Raw genomic sequence first — 12,441 nt, 5'->3', positions numbered from 1 at the left:
CCAAAATGTTACTAGTATTGCTATTTAGAAACCCTCGTTTAGACATTATTCTGTTTAGAAACAAGGGAGTCCTCAGATAATATTTTTAGGCACCTTTTGATCCTCTAAATTTATTTCTTTGTCTGTACAAGGCCAAGTATTCTTAGTGAAAAAAGATGCAGCTCACTTGATCATGGCCAAAGATCCAGATATTTTTTTAAAAAAAATGATATTTGGAATCCTGTAGACAGAATATCCAGATGATTGGCTACATATCTGTCTCTTTGGCTGGACTCTTTTTAGAATTATATAGACAAACCCGGTGATTAAAAGTAGGGTAGTGATGTGATCGCTATAGATGAGGGTGGGAGTGGGGGCATCAGGTTGTTTATGAAGGTGCATAAGAAATGTTTAAAAGAACAGAGTGTCTTCTTTTCATCGATTCAAATCCCATAATTATAATTATAAGAGCCAGCTGGGTTTTTTTTCCCCCTCAAATAATCTAGAGAATAGCTATTAACTGGAGATACAGAGTTTAAAAATGACATAAATCACTTGGGTATTTGCATTTTGAAGGTCATTTTGGATGAACCAGGTGGTTTCCTCCTAGACTTCAATTATCAACATCTATTTTCTTAAAAAAAAAAATTGACCCACTTGGGTAATTGCTATTCTGATGAACTCCAACCCTAAGCTTCTTCCTCTACTCCCACACTTCCTTGAACAAGTTCACTCTATCATGTTAGCTACCAAAATATCCAAGAGGTATATTTTCTTCTTATTGTATGGCAGCAATCCCATCTCATACATCAAGTAGATGCAAAGTACAGTGCAACTGTCATAAATTTCTCCAGCACAATTCCCAGAGTCATTACTTAGTGTCATCCTCTTTCCAAACTATACTTCCTAACTTTTCAGTAAACACATTTGAGTCTTCATCTTTATTTATTATCCTTTAAGTTATAACTCTACTAATCAGGTAATTAAAGACGGTCATTAAAAGGACATTTAGTTGGGTTCACATACTTGCTGCTAAAACTGCAAGTTGTTCAAAGGCACTAAAAATAACATATTCCAGAGAGTACTTGTGACATTTGCCAGAAAAAATAAAGATGTCCACTTAGATTTAACTATCAAATACACTTTTTTTTTTTCTCAACATAAGCATGTCCCATGTAACATGTGGGACCTAACTGTACTAAAAAAAAAAAAAAAAAGTGATTTATCTGAAATTCGAGTTTAACTGGGTGCTCTCTGTTTTTATTTGCTCAGTACAATAATCTTAGTGCCTGTCTGCCAAGGGCTTACATCTTTGTAAATTCCTATAATACACAATTGATTTTAAGTGATATAAGTAAGAATACTTTCTCTTTATGTGATTTGTGACTCTTCTCTTTTAAGAGTTGCTCACAAAAGAATTAGAATCCATAGAAATGTTTACATCACTGAAAACAGTGCAGTCATAAACACTTGTTTAAGTGATGGATCCACAGTATCCTGAAAACAGTCTCTACGTACCTTTTGCAAAGTACATAGTTGCTGTTTCCTTCATGGTCTAATACAACTTAAACTCAGTCCCCTTCTCCATTCCATGGGGAAAATCCAGTGATTCCTCTTTTGGTTGATGATCAGTGGACATGGCATGTGAAGAAAATAACTCCTGAGCCGTGTCACATATGGTCATCGAACCAGACTTGGGTTCAGCTGATTTGATTACCTGAGTTTTCTCCTGATTAATTCTGAATGACACAGAGAAATCAATCCTGAGGACAGACAAAATAATCATCAAGTCAATTGATTCAGTTCTGTAAACTTGGCCTTAACCTCCTCCTCTCAACGTATGCTCATTTCAAAGAGATTTCAACAGATAATGAGGGGGGAAAAAAAAGAGCTATGGAGGTAATATTTTTCTCAGAATCTGCTGTTTAAAAAACCAATAATTTTAACCAATTCCATTAAACACAATTTACTAGCTTTAGGAATCCTTTTGTTTTTCATTTTGGGGGTCACATAAAATGTCTACCCTAAACTGAATACCATACACTAAGTAATTCCACCTCAGCTTCTCCACCCAAAATATTTAAACAAAATTCCTTCTAACAACATATTGGTGATTTGTATCAGAGAAAACATTCTATTAAAAAATAAAGTTAAATGTTTTGCCTTTCTATATCCAGGCATGATAACAGAAGTTTTTTTTTTTCCCCCTCGGTGAAAATTATCTCTGCTGTTCCTAATATAGGTGTAAATACCTCCTCACTTTACAATGCCAAAGACCAGATTCCTAAATATCACTTATTCATGAACTTACCACCGAGGGCTTGAAAGCCTGTTGTGTAAAAAATACTGATACTGGTCAGGAGACTCTAGACACCAAAATGAAGGGGAAGAAAAGGAGGAAGCACAGTTTTACTGTGAGCACTGGTTGCATCAAAAGCAAGAGAAAAGAAGTTTTCAAAGTAGAGCCAATAAAAAGATTTGAATAATTATATATATCTAAGAAGTCAAAGAAGTGTCCTGGAAGTACGATACGATTTAACGAACAATATGGGTTTGTCACCTGAACCAAGAGAACAAGAATATATCCATCACAAAAACAAAGTCAAAAAACAAACAAACAAAAAAAACCCCAAACTCCCCCGCAAACAACATGTGTCATGGAAGCATGATATAAAATGTACTTGGAAACTCCAGGCATTTTAGAAGGTTTGAACACCAAGGATGAAGTGAAGGGTAGAAATGAGACCACAGAAGCGAGAAGGGCCCTGATGCTTCTTTTGAAGTAACGATGGATTATCTAAGAAAACCGAGGAGCAGAAGCTGAGCTGTCGAAGGGGGCAGACTGGCTCATGAGAGCTCGAAGAATGGCAGTCAACTGTAGTTCTAGTGAAAGGAGAACTAGAAGCATCTACAGAGGAACCAAGGACCCAGGGTGCTCTAGAGGGATCAGAAAATTTGAAAGCGATTGGAAGTTTGCATTGTGGCATTTGGATACAATTCATTCATTCACCAAACATTGATTAAGAAGCTGTCGGGTGACAGCACTGGGCTAGATGTTCCAAGAGAAAGATAATTAAAATATTGCGTCTCCTTTTATTACTGTCCTATTGCTGCTTTAACAAATCACCACAAACAGTGAACAGTGACTTAAAACAACACGAATTTATTATTTCACCATCCCAGTGGTCAAAAGTCCAAATATATCTCATTGGGCTACAATCAAGGTGTTGGCAGGACTGCATTCTCTTCTGAAGGCTCTAGAGAAAACTCCATTTTCTTGCCATTTTCAGCTTCTAGAAGCTGCCTAATTTCCTTGGCTTGTGGCCGCCCCGTCAATCTTCAAAGCCAGCAATGACTAGTCAGATTTTTCTCACACCACATCACATCACTCTAAACAGACTGCCTCCCTCTTCCAATCTGAAAGACTCCTGTGATTGCATTTGGCCTACCTGGATATTCAAGAATAGTCTTCCCATTTCACGGTCAGCTGATTAGCAAACTTAATTCCATCTGCAACCTTAAGTCCCCGTGTAACATAGCACATTTACAGGTCCCAGGGATTAGGACCTGGATATCTTTCAAGAGAAGTCATTATTTTGCCTAACGCACTCATCTGAGAAGTTTATGGTCTAGTACCAAAAGACATTGGTAGGATGTACCACCCACAGAAGCCAATGAATCTTACAAGACAGGCTTAAGGAGATGAAAATACCCATTCCCTCAAGGACAGGGAACAATGTAAGGCCCGATCCACTCATCAAATGAGGTTAAAGCTGAGCATTGATACCTTGATGACTTATTGGGCTAGAGAAGCAGATTTTTTTTTTTTTTTTTTTTTTTTTTTTTGCTTTATTTAGGTTAGCCTTTGTTAGGGATGGAAGAGCCTGGTAAAACTACAGGAGAAAATTCACCATGAAACAGAGTAAGAATAAAAGATCAAGCAAGTCTGATCTTTTCCAGGTGGGATAAACAGTGAACTCTCAGTGGACAACGTTTTCCGGTTGCTAGGCTGACTAGCTGTGGTGGCTGAGTTGTTTATCTTTAAGAAAACATACCTATATCATTTTCCTTGACAACTACAATATAATCTGTCTGGGAGTTGTTCATCATTTAAGAAAGGGCGAAAAAAAGTCTTCTCCCAGAAAGTGCTCGAATCTGTGAGCTGAAATGATAACATCATGAGAGGCATCATAATTTATCTGGAGCATGTAAATCATCGGGGCTCCCTCTGAGGATGCTCGCTAAGATGATGAATAGCTCTATGAGCTGTAAGATCAACCCCGAGCAATTCACCAGCAAGGCTTTGACAGGAGAGCTGCCTCCCTGTGTGTCCCGACTGGGAAGAGGCAATGACTTAACAGATATGAAAATTCAGTTTTTAACCAGTTGTTAAAATGTTCGGTTTAAGATTTTACCCAAAAAAGCACATTCTGGAAAGAGTTGAGCAATTATCCCAAGACAGTGATCAAAATAGAAGCTGGAATGGGTAGCACTGGCCTGCCAAACATGGCTTCTCTTCACCTGATGTGCTCTGCTGTGTCTCAACTTGCTGATTCTGTCAGTGTGACTAGTCTGATAGGTAAAGAATATCCTGTATCTTCCAAGACAACAGGTCCCCAATATGTCTACCTCCTGCACAAAGTGAAAGGGAAATATCATTTTGTGTGCTCTATTTTAGAAAATCTAACTCTTATAGTAAAAGATCAGTAGGTAGCAGTATATTGAAGCTTTTGCTGTATTATTACTCTGTGTAAGTGTAGATGATATAATTATTATTATTATTATTTTTCTGTTTTAGCAACTATTATGGACTGAATGTTTGTGTCCCCATATCCAAATTCCTTTGCTGAAGCCTTAGCTCCCAATGTGATGGTATTTGGAGGTGGGGCTTTTGGGAGGTAATGAGGATTAAATGAGGTAATGAGGGTGGGGCACCCAGGGTGGGGTTAGTGCCCTTATAAGAGTAGGAAAACATCACACTCCCCTTCTCCCCTATCTTCTCACATGCGCACATGGAGGAAAGGCATATGAGCTCACAGTAAGAAGGCGGCTGTTTACAAGTCAGGAAATGGGTCCTCACCAGCAACCAGATCTACTGGCACTTTGATCCTGAATTTCCAGGCTCCAGAACTGTGATAAATAAATGTTTGTTGATTAAGTTACCCAACCTGTAGTATTTTTGTTACAGCAGCTCAAGCTTAGACAGTAATTTAAGAGTAAGAAATATCATTAATTTTTATATTGTTTGTATCATCTATCATAGTGATTTCAATATTGAGAGTAGTCAATATATTATTATTAAAAATAATGAATGCTAACATGATGATTATACGAGACATGGATCGAGTGTTTACTCTGTGTCAGGTGCTGTGCTAAACGCATTACATGTTTTATCTTAATTCTCATAGAAGCCATTCGTGGTAGTTTTATCTATCCATATTATAGCTAAGGAATTAAAGTTAAAAGAAATAAAACTGATCACTCAAAGTCTCCTAGCTAGGAAGCCTCAGATCTGTGATGTGAACCTTGGTGTTTCTGACTCTATAGTGAGAATCTTATTCCATGCTAGCCTAACTGGATTAGTTTCCCAGGCTTGCCATAACAGATTTCCACAGACTGGTGGCTTTAAACAAACAAAAAAATTTGTTGTCATAAAGTTCTGGAGGCTAATACCAAGGTGTCAGAGGACCATGCTCCCTCTGAAGGCTCTGAGGAAGACTATTTCTTTGCCTCTTTCTGCATTCTGGTAAGGTCCCTGCAATCCTTAGCCTTCCTTGCCTTGTAGACCCAGCACTCGGTCTCTGCCTTCATCTCCACATGGTCTACTTCCCTGGGTCTCTCTGTGTCCTCTCCTCTTTGTATAAGGACACTACTCATTGGATTAAGGTGTCACCCCAGTCCAGTATGACCTCCTTTTAACTAATGAAGTCTGCAAAGACTGTTTCCAAATAAGCTGACATTCTGAGGTCCAGAACCATGTGGATGGGGCAGAGGATGCTGTTCAAACCACTGCACTAACCTTTATGTCTCCTCTTCTTCCACTCTCTGATCTGAGCATCCTCTTTTTTTGACAGCTCTGTCACTTATTGATCTTCCTTACTCACCATGCACCTTTCACCTCCTATCCCTTAGTCTCGTGATTACTCTGCCTTCACACAGTCTTTTCTCTGTAACAGTCCATGTTCAAATTTCTCCTTTATATAAAGACATCTTTCATCTTAGAGTCGAGTCCACCCTAATGAGCTCGTTTTAACTTAATTACCTCTTAAATACCCTATTTTCAAATACAGTCACATTCCGAGATCCTGGGGGGCGCTTTAGGACTTTGACTTAGGAATTTCGGGTGGACACAATACAGCCCATCACAGGATGATTGAGGAGCTGTGGACTTTGGAGCCAGAGCAGCATGGATTCAAACCTGAGCTCAAATCATGTGATCTCAGGGAGGCATCTCCACGCTCTGGCCTCAATTATGTCCATTATGAAGGAGGACAAATGAGACTTCGCAAAGGGTGTGCTGCACTTAGAGCTAGTGCCTGGCAAAGAGCAGCTGCTTGATAAATAGTAGCTATTATTCTATTGCTAATGCTCAGTGTCACCAGCATAGTTTATGATGCTTCTGTGGACAACAGTTTCTCTCCCATGTCTTCTTCCTTCTTGGCTAAGCTTCCTGTAACTGGAGGACCTTTACAAAAATGTTTGTCCAGCAGATTCCTGTCCCTGTTATCAGGACAGTTGGGACAATGAGAAGTTTTCTGGTCTCTCTTTTGTCTCAATTCCAAAGACTGATCCTGCATTTTGTGAACCTCTCCTTGACTTTTACTGGAAATTTTTAAAAAAAAGGGGGGAGAGGGTGCAGGGGAGGGAAGAGAGAGAGGAGACTGTGGTCTTTGCCTTCCAGTAATATAATGGAGTCTGTTTCCTTGGGGTTTGGCAGAAAGAGGTGCTGGTGGCAACATGACAGGGTCATGCCCTCCTGCCGATGGTTGCTGTTCCCATTGAGGCCCCCCCTAAACACAGACTGGGGCCACAATGCAACCTGTCACCAGGCAGCCCTGGGAAACACAAATCATGTTTTGGAATAAAACAAACAAACATCAGCCTTTGAATACTCTCACGCCCAAGGTCATTTGTGTCACCCACACGGCCTGTGGGACCCCAGAGAAATATAAAACCAGCAAGCAGTCCTTTGATCTTGTACCTTCTTTGGAACGATTTAATCAATTAACCATGAAGTCGCTCCACTTTGCTTATGCAAGCCTATATATAAAATGACTTTGGTCTGGCTGACACTTTACTGCATCTGAGATCAAAGATTGAAGCAAATACCATATTCGGCCAGGAAAATTCTGAGGCTTTTCCCCAGCATACTCCTCCCCCAGCTCTTAGAAGCACTTTACTCTCAAGGAGAGAGAGGGGAGAGTTTAGATGTTGATGGACACAAAAAAAGCTTCACGAGGATCTCAGGAGCCCATCAGGATAATATGCGAGGTGGTGGGCAGCCGATGCTGGGGGAAACTCAGATAGTACACAGTCCATTTTAAAAGTTCAAAATGTAGGGGGGAGAAAAAAATGAAATGCACTTTCCGAGGGCATTTTGAGAGTGGCCTCCTGTTTAGGAAATTAGGACATCACTGTGAGATTAGTTATCTGGATGGGAGCAGGCACTATATCTCTCAGACTCAAGATTGCTGTCCAACCTAATTGCCTGCCATTAATGATATACAATGCTGTCATTCTCAGGAATAAGGCTCCTTCCCAGGCATGTGTGCATTCGTGAGTGGATGTGGGAATAGAATGGTGGTTCCCACCACTTTTCCACAAAGGGAGAGTTGAAAACGATCATTTGTGGGGAGCCTACTGTGTTTGGGGACAGTGCTAGGAACTTTACATATTATCTCAACGTTCATCGACAACCCTGGGGAAGGCACACTGTATTGTCAACCTTCTCAGATGATGGACCAAAATCTCGGAGCAGTTCAAAGGCTTGCTCGGGGGCAGAGAGAGACTCCAAAACCCCAGCTCTTAAAAACGCCCGCTCGTCATCGCTTACTTGTGTAATTTTTCACGTATGGGCTTCATCCTGTGAAAGATTTGCTCCACCATTCATCCTAAAATAATTTATTTTCTGGATTTCAAGTTCAGACATCTATAACTGCTGATCATAGCTTTTGGTCAGCATGAGCTAACCAGTTTCAGGACCCTGAGCTCATAAATTCCCAATCAAAATAGAAGAAGGTACAGACTCATCACAAGAAAATAAAGTATACTGTCCTAAAAGATTGAAAATAATCATAACTCTTCATTAAGCACCTCTCGTGTGCCAGTTGTGGTTCTGGGCACCTTGCTCATTGGGTCATTAATCCTTCCCATGTCCTGTAACATAGACATTTCTATCCCCATTCGACAGACACAGAATGAAGGCTCAATAAGGAGAAAAACTACCTCAGTCTTTCTCAGCTAGTAACCTGGATTTGAATCTCAAGTGCCTTTCACATGGCTTCTGGATAGTTCTTAATTATCTTGTTAAAATATTCAGATTTAAGAATCCAGAGTGGTGAGCTATGGACGTAGGAAGTACAATTACAACATTAAAGAAAAAGTGATAGGCATTAAAGTTTCTCTCCAGATTTGAAGAGTTCTGCAAGATGAAGGCATCTCACAGAATCACTGCGGTCGAGCCCTTGACCTCGGTGGGAACACCCAGTGGTTTTCCAACACGCGAAGTTCCACGTCTGCACCAACACGCCAATGGCCGTTCAGGTTAATGCTTATTTTATGTTGAAAGTATTTCCTAACACTGTTCCAAAGAGAAAGAGACGAAGGGTTATTTAGAAGCATTTTCAAATAACTGGCTCTAAACACAGTCAAACTGAGCAAAGGAAAAGTTACAAAAGAGTGAAGTAAAATAGGTTTTCCAATCAATTCCAAGAAGAATCCAGAAGGTAGAGATATCTGCAGAGTCCAGATGGGCAGAGTCGAGCCACCGTCATCGTGGGAAGCACAGTGGAAAGTTTGGGGTGAGGTCTGGGAAGGAAGAGAGCACGGCTGTGCTGCTTAGGGATTGTGGTCCAGGGAGCTGGAGCGGGAAAGAGCGCGCCTGCCCTGAGTCATCCTTAACAGCCCACGTGGCAGCCACTGGGGCTGGAAGCACTGGGGAGACTAGAAGAAGCAGATGTCCGTGTGGTCAGCAGGGTAACTGAACTGACCAGAAATTCTGAAAAAGAAGGGTGTGGTTTAGGTTTATGATCCAGGAGGAAACCAGTGAGCGGAGGTGGTTCCCATGCAGCAACCAAAGCACTGGACGAGGATGCTCTCGAGTGTTCTGGTTGCATTTGGAAGCTCCCTTCTAAGAGAGCAGCTATTGCCAAAAAAAAAAAAAAAAAAAAAAAAAAAAATTAATTTTCAGCGAAAACACTCCACATAAGGAATGAGACAGAATTACTGATAATCATAGCTACTGTCTATTGACTGTTTAATAAGGGCTTATGTTAAGTACCTAAGCACGCCATAAAGTATAAGTCGTTTACCCTCGCAGCAACCCAACAAAGTGGATGCTATTTACAGATGAGGAAACTGAGGCACTGAGGAGTAAATTGACTCGCCCAAGGTCACTTGGGGGTTGAAAGTCAGACACCGCACAGCAGAGACCACCTGCCGGCCATCATTATTACAATGGCTCATGGTGCATTTTAGAGCAGTGGCGTCTTCAGACAGCTTCCGAATCAGTGTTCCTTTCGACAGGTTAGAGAACTTCACCCAGGGTGTGGAAGGGAGTTGAACATTCCCTTATCATAGTGCTTAATTTTTAACTGGTGTGGATGTTTTTTTCTAAGACATAGAATTTAAAGATCTTAGCATAGTCCTGATATTTCTGCCAAACGTTAGGTCTCTCTGGGGAGCAGCTGCCTTAGAAATGAATAAACTAGAGGCTCGGCATTTGGGAACAAAGTAGTTGACCCCTTAAAGAGAATCCTTGAGGAGAGGTAAGTGACCCATCCTGAGCGTCAAACACCCAGGTTAGGGCCATGCCCACACTACTATAAATGCCATCGGCCCCCTGAGGAAAACAGAAATGGATGGCATTATCATTCCCTCCAGCTGGAAACTCAGCTGTATTTGACCTTGGTGGTATTTGAACATTAACATTGTATTTTATTCAATTATTGGTGCCTTTTCCATTTATCACGGTGACTCCGAAGGCAAGGGAAATTTGAAAAATGAAAGCCTTATAGGCTCTGGTCAGAGTACACCACCTTAGTAGCCTGCTCTGCAATGACTATTAAACATGAACTGTGACAAGAAATAAATTTAGTGTTCAGGGGTGATTAACAAAGTAGCGATCTCCAAAGTTTTTTGATCATATGTTAAACATTTTTGAGCATATTTGACAAATATAGCTATATTCATTTATTACTGGATTGTATACACAAAATATTTAGAAAATATATATATATATATGTTGTAAAACAAACGGAAACAGAATAGGATGTGATAAAAATAAATGTACCTGAAAACTGAGTTATTTTCTCCCGTTGGCCCTTGGATTGCTTTTGCTCACATCCTGGGGGGTCTGCACCCCCTTTTGGGGAGCTAAGGCGTAGAGGATACGTTCATTCATATCTGTGGCTTTTTGACTGTTGTTCCTAGGTCAGGTTAAATAATCAGAATGCTGCTTACTTGGATTTCATTTTGTTGATTTTTATAGAATGTGGTGTTTTCTTTCCTCCAAATTTGGTTTTGGTCATATGCCCCTGAGGGAAATTACGACAATAAGAGATGGTTCTAGAACATTTGTTACTCATTTGAGGGCTTTGGTTGAGAATGTGACCCACTTTCTAAACCATTGTCCCTTTCCTAAAATATTTCTCAAGCTTCAGTGTCAGGAAATTTTGGGTTTCTTCAGACAACTGATCTGTTCTGTTCTGAACATGGGCTGTGATCATGTTTCCCACTGCCGTGGCCACCAGGGGTCTCAGAATTTCACGTGCCAGCCTCTCTTGCACTTTTCAAAGCGTTAAGACACTCATGTCTTACATACTTGGTTGGACTCTCTCTCAAACCTCATTTCACCTTACTCCTACTAGTTTATCTAATTAGAAAAAGCACATCAGAAGAGCTATTATTTATTGGGCCTGTACTATGTACCAGGCATATTTGGGGGAACTTTATGTGCATTATGTATTTCTAACAATTACACAGTAAAGAAAATACTATTCTTTAATATTACAGAGGAGGAAAACCAGAGTTGCTTGACCGCAAATCTAGTGTTCTCTATCCACTTTTGTTGTAGATGTAACTAGTAACCTACCTCAAGTCCATTTTAGAAACTGAGACTGATAAATCATCATATCAATGAGGATAAAGCTAACATCTCCCAAATTATAAACTGTCTACAAGCAGAGTCGTATGGAATCCAGATAAACAAACAAACATAAAATCTCTTTTCAAAATCCTATTCTGAAATTCCTAGATCAGGCACAGGGCTGTTGCTTGACGTGGAAGAGACCAGCTACCTGTTGGCTAAAGTGAGCTCTTCTAGAAAAAGGGGGAAAAAAACTTGGTTTCTACTTGTAGAGTCACAAGCAAATTCCATGCACTTTTAGAATCTTTCTCTTGTCCTTCTGTCCAGGCATCCTGCTATGTCTCCTGCTCTCCTGTTCTTCTTGATTCAGAGCTTTCACACGGCCTATCAGCCTAAACAGTCCTCTTTGCCATCGAACTACACCTAGCGCCCTTGGTCTGCTCAGGTTCTAGCTTGCTATTCGTAGCACCTACCCTTGTCTACAGCAATGCTCTCCAGCAGAATTTTCTGTAATGATGGAGACGTTTTCCACCTGCGCTGTCCAAGATGAGAGCTGCAAGCCACCCAAGGCTATCAGACACTCGTAATGTGCTGGTTTCAATACCTCATAGGTTCGCTCAACAACTAACATGTTAAATAAAATCTTTGTTATACATCCATTTTATATTTATCTGAGACACTTGGATTTACCTTTTTGGAAATTACACTGCAGCTGTGATGGAAGGTTTATGATGAATTTATCAGATACATTTCTCCTTGGAAACATACATCACTCTTAAATCCAGACCGTTACAACAAACGCTTACCATATTCTGAAGTCAACACAGGTAGCAAGGGGCCTCGAAGTGAATCTCAAATACATTATCTAACTGAGCAGTGCCTGAATAGGAAAGAAATGATAATTATCATTCTTCCTTTTTTTTTTTTTTTTAAGCAGCAGACTCCTATACACATATGAAGCCTCCATAAAGGGAAAGAGAAGATGAGTCTGCCCTCACTTAAAGTGGGAGCGTGGGTGGTGGGCTGGAGCCCAATCTTCACTCCACCTCTGCCCCGTTTGCCACCTCCAGAGCCACAGTTTGAAAATCTGTATTGATCTGTGGATGCCCACTCAGTATCTCCTACCTGCCTGGCTCCAAAACTGCTTCTCCTTTCCC

The sequence above is a fragment of the Pteropus vampyrus genome, unplaced genomic scaffold, assembly GCF_000151845.1.
Source record: "Pteropus vampyrus isolate Shadow unplaced genomic scaffold, Pvam_2.0 Scaffold5, whole genome shotgun sequence".
NCBI classification, from domain to species: Eukaryota; Metazoa; Chordata; class Mammalia; order Chiroptera; family Pteropodidae; genus Pteropus; species Pteropus vampyrus.
The sequence above is the reverse complement of the archived record's forward strand: the minus strand, read 5'-3'. Positions refer to the sequence as shown.